Genomic DNA, 12,339 nt, shown 5'->3' with positions numbered 1-12,339 from the left:
GAGCCTTTTCCCCAAGGGTAGATGAAAAGTTTGAGTGACAGGGATAAAGTCTTTTTTTATTTCTTTGTTTTTTTTAAATCAAAACCTAGACTTTGGCAAAGCAGAGACTGTCACTTTATTGCTTCTGTGATTCAAACCCTTGAGGGCAGCTTAGCATGGGGTGGGAGGGTTCCTATTGTTATGAAGATGATGCTCATAGGAGACTGCCATACCTTAGATAAGATGATGCTATAAGTAGAGAGACATGAGATGACCTTAGCTAGGGATGTTGGCTGCTAGAAAGTCTTCAACAGGAAGGATGGTTGTACTTTCTCAGGAAAGATTGGGGTTGGGGTGGGGGTAGGGGTGGGGGAAGGCATTAGATTCTCATTTTTTCCCTAACTCTGAAGCAAACAGTCCAAATGGTAGTTCTGTAAACTCACCCTTTAGTCCCTCCTGACAAACAGGTTAGGAAACATTAATGTTTAACCATAAAAAATAATGATAATAACAGGAGCTATTCAACGTATCCAGCAGGTTCTGAGTGGTAAGAGTTGAGGATGAATCCAGACTGCATTTGCCTCATTACAACCACCAGATTACTGTATTCCATAACTAACTTGTGTCCTCACCCTCATTCATCTTTTATTATATTTCATGTCCTATTGAGTAGGGTCTACTTTAGCAATAATGAAAGGAACCAAGGAGCAGAGAAGCAACAGTGGGAGTCAGGGCCATTCAAGTCTTTTTAGAAAGGTTCATCGATCTCCTTAACCTCTTACTTTCTTCTCCCTTCTCCCTAACACCTATTTGCTTGATGAATGGAGAAGATGGTTGAGCCTATAACTCATGGGAGACATTATCCTTGCCTTAAGTAGTTCACATTCTGGGAGACAAGACCAGCCAACTCAGACTTAACTCGTTTTATGATAACTGACATTTATAGGGTACTTTTATTCTTTCAAAGCATTTGAGCCTCACAAAAAATATATGATAGATAGTAGTAGCAATAATTAATAATAATATTAATAAGCATTGTTGATGATAATCATTATACTTAAGGAGAAATTTAATATCTACAAAGTAGTTTTCCTGCATTAGCTCACTGGCAATCTAAATAACCCCCTGGAAGAAGTATCACCAGTGGCATGACATTCATTAGAAGGAAAAACGGACACTCATACAGAGGATGAGGGTAGGTGCTATGTTTATGGGCACTTACGTGACAGATACACCATTTGTTCCTAAGGTCTTCCTGCTCCAAACCAAGCATTCTGGATACTCTGTATCCCCACCTTTCATTAGGTTGCTCCCTTAAAACAATTATCTGCTACACTAACCTAGAATCCTCAAAAATCTCTGTTGCAAGTGGTCTTTTTTCATCTCTAACATAGGTTTGATTTGATGGTCTCTAAGGTAACTTCCAGCTCCAAAGATCAATGAATGAAATAGTATTTTTAAGCCTATAAGAGTTATTTCTTCCCCATCCTCTGAAATGAAGTTTGGGGCCATTCTGAGAAGGAGGAGGTAGGGAATGGGAAACTTCAGTTCGATGCCCCTCGGTAAGGCCTGACTTTACCCTTTTGTGCATAGGTCCTCACAGACACACGAATACAAACAGAGAGACACATACATTCACACTGTCCATATGTCTAGGAGTTCTTTGCAGCTATGAATGGATTTTTGTTGTTGTTGTGTTTGTCCTTTATTCTGAAAGGAGACTAGTAGTATCAGGAAGGTAAACATCTTAACCATTAGGTAGGTAAGCCAGATAAAACTATCTCATACAAGATAGTTAAAAGACCACAGACAAACCCTAAGAACCCAATGGAGTCTGGGTTTATTGAGTTTTCTTAGGGCAAGAATTCTACCCTCTGCTACCTGGGAGATGTAGCCAAAAGTGGTTTGGTAGTAAGGAAAGAAAAAAAAATTAGAGCTGGAGAATCTAGATTAGAAAACTGACTGACATTACCCAACCCTCAGCAAGTCATTTAACTTCTTGGGGATTCAGTTTCCTGATAAATAAAATATGAAGTTACAGGAAGGCTTGCTGAAATCTGCAATGTAGGAAAATTCATGTATACAGATTAGAACTCAACTATGGTTGAGAAGATTGCCCTGTGGAGTTTGAGTCAGATACACTAGGTGACTTAGTCCAGGTCACAAAGCTAAGTGAAGATTTAAACTCAGGTCTTTTTTTAAAGTTATTTATTTATTTATTTTGATTTTTACAATTTTTTTCTCTTAATCTTGCTTCCTCCCTGCCCCCACAGAAGGTAGTTTTTTAGTCTTTACATTGTTTCCATGGTATACATTGATCTAAGTTGAATGTGATGAGAAAGAAATCATATCCTTAAGGAAGAAAAATAAAGTTTAAGAAACAGCAAAATTATATAATAAGATAACAGTTTTTTTTTTTTAATTAAAGGTAATAGTCTTTGGTCTTTGTTCAAACTCCACAATTCTTTCTCTGGATACAGATGGTATTCTCCATCGCAGAAAGCCCCAAATTGTTCCTGATTGTTGCACTGATGGAATGAGCAAGTCCACTGAGGTTGATCATCACCTCCTTTGGTGCTGTTAGGCTGTACAATTAAACTTAGGTCTTTTTGACCCCCTCAAACCTAGGACTTTATTCACCATATTTTCTTTATCATTTATAAGAGGGGTGAGGAACCTTTTATCTGTCAAGGGTCATTTGAATACTTAAAACATCATTCTTGGACTTTACAAAATTATCAGCTTTAAAATTAGCCTGCTATATATGGTCAAACATTTAATTAATTCACCACTGAAAAACTCCTAGCTTTATTGAATTTCAGGTTCCATCTGCATCAGATCAAATGATTTCAAGAGCCTTACATGGCCAGCTCTGATTTATAAGATAAGGAGTTTGAAATAGATGATTTCTAAGTTCACTTGGATAGTTGATGCAATGGATAGAGCACTGGACCTAGAGTCAGGAAGAATCATCATACTCCTGAGTTCAAATTTGACCTCAGACACTTCCCAACTGTTTGAAACTGAGCTGTGCAATCCTGTTGGCCTCAGTTTACTCATCTATTAAACAAGCTGGGGAAGAAAGTACCAAGAAATGCCACCATGAGTCAATCATGACTTTAAATCAACTGAATTGAAGGTTGCTCTGGTTCTTACTCCTGTGAGAAGTGGAATGGTGGTAAAAGACCAGCTTAATGGTTGAAATGAATTGTCTGACAGTAGTCTCTTGGTGACAAGGTGGAAGGTTAAGGATTTAGAGATATTACTAGGGTCAAATTCTGGGTGAATACCAGTTATTGTTATCTTAATATTCTTTTACAATTCAACATCATTCACAAAGTTTCCTCACTTTAGATCATAATTGAGGAGTAGGCCTGCCAGATTTATTGTCATTTTGGATGGAATCTAAGGTCCCATATGGTCTCAACATACTGATCACAAGCTTCGATGAGGGAGGAAGTGGTTAGAAAGATGGTGGGTTAAATAAGGTCAATCAACAGCACTCTGCAGCATTTTAACAGACTCTGGAAACTCTGTATCCCCACTTTTCAATGGGTCTCAATTCCAAAAGACTACAATTTACTTTATTTTTTCTTCAATTTTAGCCTGATACTTTCAGCAAACTCAGTATAAGAAATTTTAATTTTCAAAACATTATCAGTTGGTTATTGAATCAATAAGCAATTATTCATCATTTGCTATGTTTAAGACATCATGCTAAGTGCTGGATGTACAAAGAAAGACAAAACCCAGTCCTTGTCCTCAAGAAATTTATGGTCTAATGAAGCAGATATCATATAGAAAACTATGGACAAACGAGACAGAATTTATAGACAGAAAAAAACTGGAAATAACCAACTTGGTTAAACAATTACAATGTGGATGTGTCATGAGTGTGATGATGATGTGTCTTGGTAAATAGAAAGAATGCTGACTTCACTTGGGTTAAAATCCATGCCTCTAATCTTACCTTTGTGACTTTGAGTAAGTCGTTCAATCTCCCTGGGTCTCAGTTTCCTTATCTGTAAAATGAACAAGTTGTACTAACCTCTGAGGTTCTTCCAGCTCCAGATCTCTGACTCCACAGTGACATTTTCAATACTCTATATCATCCAAGAACCTCTGCTATGTTCCTTGATTATACCTTACCTACCTACACTTAGACTTACAGGATTCCGAGTTGTAACAGACCTTAGAGATCATCTTTCCCTGTCAAGGAAATTGAAGCTTAAAATCACTTAAGTAACAGAACAAGGATTCAAACTTGGGTTCTTTGACTTCAAATCCAGTAGTCTTTCCAACATATCGCACAGACCTTCTAAAATAGTTGAAAAATTTTTTAAAAGTGTGTGGTTGTTTACTAAGGGAAAAGCAGCAAGAGGACACATATGGCTTAGCATAACTTCTTCTAAAAATTCAAAAAAGGATCTGTGATTTTGTCATCATAGGAAACTCCAAGTGGGGAAACTCTCTTCATTAAAGCTCAGGTTGCAACCCATCTCGTACCTGTTAGGGAAGTCCTTGGGGAAGCTCACAGAGATTCAGTATTGAGTCAAATCAAGTCAATAAACATTTATTAATCATCTGCTATGTTTAAGACATTGTGTTAAGTCCTGGGGATATATATATAAAGGCAAAAATACGTCCCTGACCTCAAAGGATCTATAGTCTAATGGAGAAGACAGTATTTAAACAAGAGATAGACAGGAAAAATTGGAGAGAAAGGTACTTGCATTAAGGAGACTTGAGAGACTTCTTTTTGAATGTGTGATTTTATCTGGAACACTGAAAGTAGCCAGGAGGCAGAAATGAAGAAGAAGAGGACTGCCATGAGGACAGTCAATGGAAATGCCTGATACAAGAAGATGGAGCATCTTGTGTGAGGAAGAGCAAGAAAATCAATGTCATTGTCTCTAAGAGTTTGAGAAAGGGATAAAGCTTAATAAGAAGGGGTAAGTTATAAAGGACTCTAAAACCAGTATCATGGTAGCTAGATGGCATAGTATAGAGACCCCTGACATGAGGAGAACTTGAGTTCAAATCTGACTTCAGACACTTAATAGCTATGCGACTTTGAGCAAATCACCTAACCCTATTACCTACAAACAAACAAAAGACAGTGCCATAAAACTAATAAATGTTAGAGGCAGGGCTCAAATCTATGTCTTCCTGGCTTCAATACCAGAATTCTATTCACTATTCTAAAATGTCTCATAACCTATCCTTACTCATGAAACAACAACTCAAAATCATGTATCTTCAAATGAAAAGATGAACACACATATACATTCTAGAGCTTTTACTGACTCTGGTAATGAGAATACAGTAATGATTACCAAATTTCAGACTGACTTATGACTCTTCCCCACCTTAAAGACCTTGAGGCATACCTAATCCAGACCTACTCACAGCAACCAATTAGACCATCATTATCCTAATAAATGGAAAAGAGAAGTGACTTGTTCAAATCATCCAGCAACCCAGAATTAGAATTGGGACCATAAGTCAATGTCCCCACCTCTATTCAAAAACTAATCTCTATTATATATTTTAAAAGAATAGGAAGTAAGACATAATAGGTTTATAGTTTCATGTACAGTCTTTTCTATTCTACTATGTTATGGAAATGCTGTTATAGAATGACCTAGAAGACTCAAGATGATGATAGAGACAAAACCCTCTGATGGATTTGCTAAGATTTATGGGACCTTTTCTCAGAATTTCTCACTGAACTTAAATTTGTAATAGATAATGAGACAATAACAACATATGTTAGGGAGGGTGGAAGGGAGGAAGAGGAAGTATATCTATAATTTTATTTATGTAAGTATCTCCCAGTAAACAAATTTCCCCACTTTCCTGACTAAAGTAACTTGGCACCTGCTCTGAAACTTATAGCTGTACATTCAGGTGGCAGATTATGGGTCCTTTGCCTATAGGAGTTCTACAAGGTATTGAGAATATATTACCATTACCTTTTTATAAATTAAGATACAGGAGCTTAGAGTGGTTAAATGATTTGTTCAGGCTTATGTCAATAATAAACTTTATGGCAAGATTTGAACCAAGACTTCTGCTTCTGGGATTGGTGATTTCTCCTTTGTACCAAGATATTAAATATATTCCCTCTACTAGGTGGGGATCCAGAAGAGGGAAGCATCTAAGATCAAACTGAAGAACAAGTAGAATTAATCTATTTCTTTATCAGAAAGCATTCGCTGAGCAAAGACCAAGACTCTAACACTTCTAGGTACTAGAATGGGTCTGTGGTACAAACCAGATAAGCATTAGAATAAAGGGCTTAAAAAAACACCATATCCCAGGTAGCATTCTAGACAAGGTTGTTTTTCTCAGACCACCCCTCCAGGGGAATGGACCATCAAGAGAGGCAAAAACTGGAAGGCAAGTTGAGAATTCACTTGTGAGAAAAGTGGATTGTCCTTTCCTGTCTGACCACTCCCATAGACATTTGGGATCTGGCCAAGTGACTGCAGGTCAAACGCCATGTTGGCTGGAGCTGGCCCCTTTCCTGTTATGACTGTAAGATCTCACTAACACACAATCCCCATGTGCAAGCCAAGAGAGGATCTGGTCACATTTCTTTATTTTTAAAATTTTTAGTCTTAGTTCCTCTTAGAAGGTGGTTGGGATATAAGTGAAAACTATCTGTGGACAAAGAGTACATGGCCTTTGTTCACTGTCTCCAAAATTTTGGGCTCTGTGATCACAAATGATCTCTCTCCCTCATTTATTAAAATGAATATTTCATGACTTTAGGGGGGGAAATGATCTCATTTATTCAGTCCCACCCCTCAAGATATCTACATTCTGAATGAGAAATAAAGCAATGGCTTTAGTTTTACTAAAGCAATAATTTTTTAGTCTAAGAAGTTAGGTGAATTTAGAAAAAGAATTTGATCAGGCTAACTCTTTAGCAGAGCCACAGCTCTGTCCTACAAATGTGTCAGAATAGACCTAGATTCAGAAGGCCTGGGGTCAAATCCTAACTTTACTTCTTAATGGTATTTGAACCTAGTTAAGTTGTTTGACCTCTTTAAGCCTCCTTTTCCCTACCTGTAAAATAGTTTTTATAAGATATGCATTTTATTACCTTGAAGTGTTTTGCATGTTATTGCTGTTATTATTATTATTATTATTATTTTATCATTTCATCATCTCTAACAAGTTTTGGTTAGGGGAGAGATCATCTGAAGAAGGGTTCCATGATTCTTGGCAAAGCATGTAATACATATGCGTGTGTGCATATGTATATGTGTGTATGTGTATATGTATGTACACACACATTTTTATAGATTTATACATACATCGATCAGAAAAAATAAAGTGATTATCTTCAGAAATGGCCATTTTAAACATTTTAAGACAAAATGTGAGTTCTTAGAATTCTTGTAGAAAACACAAGTTCAAAATGAAGGCAGGATTCTAGACCTCTGGATGATTTTAAACATATGCCTCAATTATGCCTATTTGTTTATAAGCATGTGGATGATCTGACTGGACCTTGTAAGGAGAAGGCAGAGGACTACAGCAGGAATGTTCTGAGTTCTTAACTGGGCTAACAGAGTTCTTAACTAGATAAATCTGAGATTTTCCAATCATAGCCATAACTTCAATACTTTATATTCACCTACTATCCTTGAAATAAGAAGATGATTTATAAGACCTGAACTTTGAGTCCACTGTTGATACTCTCTTACTGTGTGACCTTGGGCAAGTCAGTTAAACTAAATCTCACTTTTTTTAATCTGTAAAATGGAGTTAAATCTTTACTGCCTTCCTCACAAGGTAGTTGTGATGATCAAAGGGATCAATAATATCTTTGAAAGACTTTGTAAATATAAAACCTTCTAAAAATGCAAGCTCTATTATATCAAAGCTAAGATCTTTGAAGACAGGGACTGCTTCTTTCTGTGTATGTATCACCAAAGGAATATTTGTCCTATCAGACTAAAGGATAACAGGATTATATATTTACAGCTAGAAGGAAACTTCTAGTCTAGCTCCCTCATTTTGCTGAGGAGAAACTGAGGAAAGTTACTTACCTAAGGTTTTTGTTATTGTTGAATCATTTCACTTATGTCTGACTCTTCATGACCTCATTTTGTGGTATTCATGTCAAAGAAACTGGAGTGGCTTGCCATTTACTTCTTGAGCTCATTTTCAAAACTGAGGCAAACAGGGTTAAATGACTTGCCCAAGGTCAAACAGCTAGTAAGAGTCTAAAGACAGATTTGAACTCCAAAAGATGAGTCTTCCTGATTCTCTGTCCTATGACATCTTACTACCTAAGGTCACAAAAGTAATTAGTAGAACCCTTAAAAGACAAGCAGCACCTTCAAAGAACTCAGCTATTTCCTTCATAATCCCATCCAAAGGTATGCTGATAAATGCTTAACCACTGACTCTTCAAAGATATAGGGCATATTTCTTAAGCAACAAAACAATCAATCAACCCCATGACTTGTAGCTTTTGTCTACCAATTTGTGACTTATAAACTCCCAATGAAAAGCTAATCATTCTAGTATTCAGAACTGGTAGGATATGCCTCTATAGGAGCTGCTTAATTACCATCTCACTAGAAAAAGGAAATATTAAGAGTGGAAGTAACTTGAAGTAGGAGGAAAGGGAAGAAAGAATGGACAGACTAAGGTTCAATATGAAGGTATTCCTTGGGATCCAAGTAACAAGTTGATCTCAGATGAAGAAGAGGGAATGGACCACCATCTTAACCATGTTCTGCTATTAGGACCCAATCTAACCCTCTGGTTTAGAAAAGTTTGGAAATCTCCTAGAGGAAATAACTTAGCTTCCAGAACATCCCTGCATTCATTCAACCTGAGGTCAAATCTAGGTAACGATACAGAAACCTGAACTTGCAGACGGGAATCCCTGAGCTGATTTCCCTCAGATATTTATTAGCTGTGTGAACCTGAACAAGACATTGAAACTCTCTGAGTCCCAGTTATTATTATGAGGATAATCATAATATCTACTTTATAGGATTATCATGAGGATCAAATTCAGATAATGTATGTAACATGCCTTACAGGTAGGTCTTAAAGCACTATATAAATGCTATTTATCACCATCGACCTCATCATCATTGTAATTATCATCATAAATAGTACTCTGAGGAAGAACAACCAGCCAGGGCTGCCACATCCTAGGCATTGAACAAGCAACCCTCTTGGGACCAATCTCTTTGTCTTGAAAGAGCAAAGTCAAAGGAGAAGGGAGGAGAGAATCAGGTTAGGCCAACAGTGGTGAGAAAGACCAGCCAGATGGGAGACAGGTAGACTGTTTATTTAGATCATGTCTGCTTAACTGGTTGACTGGCTGCTCAGTATTTGATTATCATTCACTGAGGCTTTGACATCACTCAGCCAGAACCATGTTCCTAATCTGCTCAGCCTAGGGCAGTAGGTACTGGCTCAGCTCTGTCTCTGCTATACTGTCAAAGAGTCTGAAACTTTTTCTGAGTTTGTTTTCTTCTACCTCCCAAGACTGATCTTTTAATCATTTTCCAGAGAAGATCAAGCTTAGTTTTTTAGTTAAAATTTTGTATATGTAGGCTAGTGAGGGATGATGGTGATAATTGACATGAATTTCCATATATATATATATTATATTATATTAAATATACATATGCACACATATGTACATATATAATTGTTTACATATAATATTTATGTGCACAAAAATATACACATGGATTTATGTGTAGATAGACATAGAAGTATAAAAATATCTATTGATTTATAGATTTATATAGATACATATAGAATCATTTAAGGTTGGCAAAGTTCTTTATCATTCTTGTTTATTAGTTTTTAACATATCTGATCCTTACAACAATTTTGAACTGTGGGAGTCTGAAGGACTTGACTTCAAGTCCTTGTTGGGATTACAACTTGGTTGGGTGACCCTGGACCACTTAACAGCTCAATGTCTCAAGAACTCTCTAAGACTATAAATTACGCAACAGAAGCCAATTTACATGAATGAATGGCATTTCCTTACCTGGCTTTCCCTACCCAGATGAAATCATATCTCCAGTTAAAAGAAACTGTCTAAACAAAAAGTTAAAAGACTTGCTGTCAAACATGTATTTGCAAGCAGATCTTAAGTAAGCCATTTAATTTTTCTGAGCTTTATTATAGACAAAATGGGCACAATAATAATACTTCCCTTACATACAATAACTTTTTTCATCATCTGTAAAATGCATACAATAATAATGCCTTCCTCATGAATATATAACCTCTTTTTATGTACATTGTCCTAAAGTCCAAATGAGGAAATGTATGTAAAGTGTTCTGTAAACTTTAAAGTCTCATATACATGACAGTCATTATCAATCCCATTTTACAAATGGAGAAATTGAAACTCATAATTTAAGGAAGAGAGTATTGGAAGAAGAATATAATGGGTCCTTTGTTTTAACCTTAACATAACATTAACATCAACCATTAATCTCTATGAGCTCACTAGCAGGCAATTCCTGGGTCCAGTTACTGAAAACACTCAGGACTTCTAAAAACAGTTGACAACATTTAGACAGTTCTTTTAAATTTTGCAAAATGTTTGCAAAAACATATACTACCTTGTTTGGTTCTTATAGCAACCCCATGCTATTGTTAATAGCATAAGCCTTACATTTTAGATAGGGAAAATGGATAATTAAGAGAGAAATCATAGCAGAGGTAGTAGGGAAGAGGATCACTCCACCAAGTAATTGATGGTATGACTTACACAATTATGTTTATTATAGTAAGGATTAGGCTCCGTGAGGGATTCTTCTCACTTGCTTTTTCCAGAAGTACCCCATGGCCTGAAGGATAGAAAACAGGCCTATTGGTGATGGTCTGGCTGCTGTTGGAAGTCTCTTGGCCTTGAATTGGCTTTGTTTCCTTTCATATGAGTGAGGCATAACAGTGTACTATCAATACCAGGAAAATTGTAGCATGTGATTTCTAGTGAATGAATGGGACAACCTGGTACATCCAAACCTGCTTCTTGATGGACTAATCAGCAGTATGGTCTGTCCTTTTAGACCTTTCACCTTCAAAAATAGGGCAAATGAATAAATATTTCTATAGTGTCTAATATAAGCACCTGCTGGTATTTTTCACCAACATTATCTCATTTAATCCTCACAAAGTATTATCCTCACAAATATGATGATACTCATTTTACAGATTAGAAACTTAGAAAGAGGCTAAAAGACTTTCCCAGCATCACCCAGTCAGGAAATCTGTCTGCAGCAGATTCCGACTCCAATCATCTATGCAATGCTCCACCTAGTTGCCTCTGAGTGATTTGCTCAAGATCACAGGGCTAATGAACTGCAGAGATGGAACTCAATTAGTCTTCTGACTCTGGATCTGTACCTTACAAGATGATACTCACTTCAGGAAGGAATCAGTCCTTATATCTCCAGTGCTCAACACAGAATCTTTGACACAGTGGATGCTATAGAAATCCTTTTAGATTAGTTCATCAGTCTCGATGCCACTCTCATCTAACTACAGGTAGATAAAATGCTTCTGGTAGCCTTCCCTCTCCTACCAACATAATCTCATTCCCAAAATCCAATGTAAATAACTCTTCTTTGAAATGAGGTAAAGTCTTCCAAGAACCCTGACTCCCTTACCCCAAGAGTTCTCACCCTGAGATTTGATAACAACACTCTAAAAATCACAGAAATGCAGAGTGTATAAGGATTTCAGAGGTGAAATGGCATTCTCACCCACTTCATCTCCCTGGGCCATATATTGACTTAGAAAACAGCAAATTGACATTATTTATGTTTTTTGTATTTTTTGCTAAAATATTTCCCAAATGTATTTTATTCAGGTATGGGTAGAGTGGTAGGCCACATATTAATATCTCTGCCCTAGATCTTGGATAGAGTCCTATCCACTTCTCCCATCCTCATTTAACATATGCCCACTATCCAATGACCTTCAGAGACACTAGACCTTTCCCACTTATTTCTCCATTTCTGGACAGTTTGAATTGTTAGAAAATTGCATACATTGAGTCTAAATCTGCTCCCTTATAACATTCACTCATTGGTCTTTGTTTTGACCTCTTCAGCCACAAGAGGATCAACTCTTCTTTTGAAGGAGAGGTGACTATTTTTGAGGGAGTGTTCCTCAGAGAACAAACTGGGAATATAGGTATCATAGGGTCATAGATTTCCTTCTACCCAGTGGTCCAGAGGAAAAATCATGCTCCTCATTCCCCAGGTCCATCTTATAAATGAGGAAACTGCAGCCCGGAGATCACATAATAAATAGCTGATGCAGGATTTGAAAACAGATCTTCCTGACTCT

The 12,339-nt window shown here is 36.9% G+C and overlaps 1 protein-coding gene across 3 annotated transcripts in view; it reads right to left on the bottom strand.

Annotated features, from left to right (window-relative positions):
- PLXNA4 (plexin A4) overlaps positions 1-12,339 on the bottom strand; it is a 610,123-nt gene that overhangs the window by 372,594 nt on the left and 225,190 nt on the right. The window lies entirely within an intron of this gene.

This window comes from Macrotis lagotis, chromosome 7, assembly GCF_037893015.1.
Source record: "Macrotis lagotis isolate mMagLag1 chromosome 7, bilby.v1.9.chrom.fasta, whole genome shotgun sequence".
NCBI lineage: Eukaryota > Metazoa > Chordata > Mammalia > Peramelemorphia > Peramelidae > Macrotis > Macrotis lagotis.
Note: the sequence above shows the minus strand (reverse complement) of the source record. Positions and strands in the feature narration are given on the sequence as shown.